The sequence below is a fragment of the Ceratotherium simum genome, chromosome 8 (genome assembly GCF_057802395.1).
Source record: "Ceratotherium simum simum isolate JZ-2026a chromosome 8, ASM5780239v1, whole genome shotgun sequence".
Lineage (NCBI taxonomy): Eukaryota > Metazoa > Chordata > Mammalia > Perissodactyla > Rhinocerotidae > Ceratotherium > Ceratotherium simum.
Window position 1 is genome coordinate 12,424,703 of NC_141907.1, and position 4,978 is coordinate 12,429,680.

Genomic DNA, 4,978 nt, shown 5'->3' on the forward strand with positions numbered 1-4,978 from the left:
GCTAATGTAAGAGTTCCCTGGTCAGATATCCTGAGGAATAAAACAGTTAAAAGCACCTGGTGAAGAAATGACACAGAGTGCATTCTCAAAAATCATTAGTTCCCTCCCTTCTCCCTCCGGGGTCAGCTGCTCCTCACTTTCTACTTCACGGGGTGAAACCTCCCAAGGGATTGTGTTTTTTCATGTAGTCCAACACGGGCCTTGAAGAATAACAAAATCCTGATAATAATAATAATTGCAACAACAGCAGCAAGAACAGCCCAGTGCTGACCACTCTTGATACGCTCATTATCTCCCTCATCTTGACCACACTCCTGTGAGGTGGCTCCTATTGTGATTCCTTTTAAAAAGAGAACATGGGAGGAACAAAGCTTAGAAAGATTAAATGAAGTACCCAGGGACACCAACGTGAACTGGTGGAGCTTGGATTTGAAGCCAGAGAGTCAGACTCCAGAGCCTCAATCTTAGTCATCTTAGAGTTGATAAGGAAGGTCTCAATAAATGTGCGTGGAACAGGTCAACCATGTGGTGCTTTATAGTTGCCAATAGCTTTTACATGCGTGGTGTCATCTGGTCCTCAGACACAGTCTATGACTAAAATGAGTGCTCCCGTTTTATGGATGAGAAACATCCATTTTATAGATGAGGCCCAGAGAGATAGAAAGACCTGTCCAAGGTCACACAGATAGTAAACAAAGTCTAGATCTTAAACATGAGTCTTCTGATGCTTAGTCAAGGGAGATTCTGCAGCCAGAATTATGCGAGCTTCAGATTCCTTGCCCGTAAAGTGAGGACAGTACCTCCGTACACGCCTGCCCACCTGAGAGCTGTAACACTCACATCCCAGAACACAGTGTAGGCACTGAAAATAACAAGTCCTATGAGTCAATGCAAGCTTTCAAAAAGTCACATTTAATTGGCATTTGAAGTTCTCAGAGTTGAAGACTGTACAGAAGGAGAAGGTGCAGCACCTTCCCGAGAGAGAGAAAGAGAGAGAAAAGCCCTGAGGCAGGCTCTATAGAGGTCAGGGTGGTTACAGGTCCGGATGTCCAGACAGGAAGAGAAAGACAGAGTGGGAGGTGGGAGGAGAAAATGGTGTGGACTCTGGAACTAGCTTCAAATCCCAGCTCTGGCATTCACTGAAGACCTCAAGGACATGGGCAAGTCATTTCCTGCCCACACCTCTCAAAGCGCACATATAAAATGGGGTTAGTAATGTCACCTACTTCATAGAGATGTTGAGAGTATTAAATGGCCTGGTATGCTTACTGCAGGGCCTTGTGTGGGGTTAGAAGGCAAAGAATAGTCCTTATTATTAGGGGAGATTAGGAAACATTACATAAAATTTAAAGAAGTGTTATGTTGGTCTCTAGTTTGGTTTTCATGTTATCCAAGGTTCCTAGTCATACGGGCCATATGACTGGAAGATTGGATTCATGGCAAACCATTCTACCTGAGTCCTAGATCAGGCAAGTCACGTCACCTTTCTGAGCCTCAGTTTTCTCTTGAATAAAATGGGAATCACATCTCACCTTCCTCGCAGAGAGGGTATGAGATCCAGTGAGATAATGCAGGAGAAAATGTTGGGAAAATTATGCCGCAAGTGTGGATTATCGGTGTGGTGGTGATGATGATGATGATGATCATGTTATGATTTTTCAACTATCATCCTGGAATTTCAGGCAAAAATAGAATTTATATAAACCTGACTCTATGTAAACTGCCATTATAAAAACTGAATATATGTAAAGGAAAGCTATGGCAAATATTCAAGGTAAGTAAAATATCAGAATACTTAGCAAATAGCAGGTATGTAATACAAGAATGGCCAGCAGAGGGAGGCAGACAATCACGTTGGTATAATAGCCCATTTTCCTACCTGTTCAGAGCGGACTTGACAATTTCTCTGTGTGCAGACCCTGCGGCACCCAGGTGCTGGCTCTTGCTCTTGTTCTGTAGGCTCTTTGAAATCAACGGGTTAAACATATGAACACTAAGTCTGATTTGAGGGACTGCCGTTTAAATGGAATGGTCATCTCAGACCCCACATTTCAACTGCTCTTCCTTACTAATTCCTGCCCTGGGGTCTCCCCAAATGTCTGCTTCCTCTAGTCCCTCCCAAAACTCCTTCATGTCTTCCTGGTGCCCAGTACTTCTCCTTGACCGCTCTCTCAACCTCACATCCAAGCCAACAGAAAATCCCATAGGCTCAACTTCCAGAATATGTCCAGAATCTGACCATATCTCACCACCCTGCTCAAGACACTAATTTCCTCAGGTACTTGCGAAAACCTCTTTTTCCGGTTTCCTACTTCTGCCCCTTCTGGTGTATTCTCTCCAGAGCAGCCAGAATGGTGCTTTTGAAACACAAAGCAAACCATGTCACTCCCCAGGTCAGCATTCTGCAATGGCTCCTCAGTGCACTCAGAGCAAATCCACAACTACAAAAGCCTCCCCCGTGCCAAGCCTCCCTCCCTTCATCTTCTCCTTCTCTCCTTGGTTCATCTGCCCTGGTCACCTGGCCTCCTTGCTGCTCACCATTCCCCATTAGGGCCTTGTGCTGCCTATACCCTGGGCCTGGAACACTTCCTAGATGTCTGCATGGCAGACAGAGGTCTAGACCTCAGAGGTCTAGAAGAGGAGGTCTCTTCCCTCCTCACGTCTTGGCTTAAAAGTCTCCCTTTCTGTGAAGTCTTCTTTGACCACCCTCTATACACTATACACTTCCATGCTTCTTAGAGCCCTCTGCTGCTTCTCTGTATTATTTTTCTCCACAATTTATTAATTTAAAACTTTTGTGATGCTTCCTATGTGCTGGATACTTTCTAAAGCACTTCCAAAATATATAACTCAATTGTCACAAAAATCCCTATGAGGTGGGCCTTATTATTATTTGCATTGTATAGATGAGGAAACTAAGGCACAGAAAAGTTATGTAGCTTGACCAGAAAGTCCCAGTGTTAGCGTAGGGTTGTATGCTGTACACTCCCTCCTACTAACTCTACCCAGGCTGCCTCCCATTGTATTTAGCATCATGTGACACGGTATTTAAGTAAATTTCTGTGCCCCCCCCCACTAGAATGTTAACTCTAAGAAGGGAGATTCTCTTGTCTGTTTTATCCATTGCTGTATTCCTAGTGAAGTGCTAGCACATATTAGGTGCTCAGTAAATATTTGTTGAATGAGTGATTGTGCCTATCATAAGTAAACTGCGTAATGAATAATTACAAGGTCCATTAGGGCTGGGACTGTCTGCCTTGTTTGTTGCTGAAACCCCAGTGCTTAGAAGAGCAGCTGGCCTAGAATTGGTGCTCAATGGGTGTTCTCGAATGAACCAATGAATAGGTTCTGGTGTCCTTATCAATAAATGAACCTGATGTCCTTTCAGGTCCCTCCAGCTGGAGAGCTGGGATTGCCCTTCATTCATACTTCCTTTCATTTAACAAACATTCAGGAAGAGAATCACTGATGATTTAAGATACGGAAGTCACATAATCCCCAAAGACATGTACAGTGCCTGGCCCATCAGTTCTCAATAAATCGTCACTGATGAATCCATGATCACAAGAATGTTTTTGGAAGAGCATTCTGCACGGCTGTGTGGATTGTGCTGTGGATTGGAAGGGACAAAAGCAGGGCATGGATGGGACCAATGAAGATGCTGCCATCAGATCCAAGCGAGAGGCAGTGAGGGCAGAACGACATGAGAGACATCGCAGGAGTTACCAGCTGTTCTGGGCACAGGGAGTCGGCAGTGCCACGGACTAGGGTGCAGAGTGAAGAGAAGCTACCCTGGAGGAGAGGTTTTGGGTGATGGGTATGAACCATGATGAGACATCCGTTTAGAGAGGTCTGTTAAGCAGAGGGGATATTGGGACCAGAGCTGGGGAGAAAAGCTATAAAGAAGCAAGAATAGATGAGATCATCAGAGAACAGAGTGAAGAGAGAAAACAGAGCTAGAAATAGAACATTGAGGGATGCCCAGGTCTAGGAAATGGGAGGAAGCAGGGCAGGAAAGAGACAGTGAGAGAGACAGGAGGTGAACTGGAGAGTGCAGTGCTGTGGAAATCAAATGTGAAGATATGTCCACAAAGAGGCGGGAGGCGCAGTGCCAAAATCTGCCAGGAGATCAAAGAGAATGAGCTCTGAAAAAGTAAGCCATTGACAAACCTCAACTGGGGAGAGTTGTGCTGGTGGGCGCCAAGTGGCAAGGGGTTAAAGAGAGTGGAGGGAGCTGATGGAGACTTCCTTTGCTACTTGGGGGCTGTGGCTTTGGCCAGGTTACATATTCCGTGGGCTTCAGGCTTTTCATCTATGCCTCCATCCAAGGGTTGTGAAAGTTAGACAAGATGAAGCAAGTAAACTACTTTGCACATAGTAAGTTTTCATAAACGGGAAACTGCAATTAGTAATAAGAAGTACAATAAAAAAACAACGGCGGTGAGTTTGGACCTGAAGAGGAGAATTATTATCTCAAACCTTGAGGAGTAGGTGGGACAAGGAAAGGCTTCTTTGAAATGTCAGGAGGCTTTGTTCTTAGTCACTCCTGGCCTGAGGCAGAGATTCTGTAGTGACAAAGAATCAAAGAGGCCAGATGGAGGGAACAGTCAGTGTCTTGCAAGAGGCTGGGAGGGGTAGGTCCCAGGGAGGAGGAGGGGCACTGCTTCCTCACAAAGACAGGACCAAAGGGCAGAGCAGAGGGGAGTGACAGCAAGTGATGAGACTGATTAAAAAGAGCAGGAAAGTGCTAAAACAGCGAGCGTGGGTGGGAACTGGGACAGCTACCCCAGCAACTGAGATATCTGGTGTTCTTGGAATTAATTTAGGCCTAGTGCTGGATACAGGGACCCTTCAATGGTTGCTTTCCACTCTTAAATCATAGATTGGGCCCAAATCTGGGGTTCAGAGATGCATTAGTTGAGTCTTCACCTCAGAGAGCTCACAGTCCAGAGTGGAGAGCAGGACAAATAAAATGACG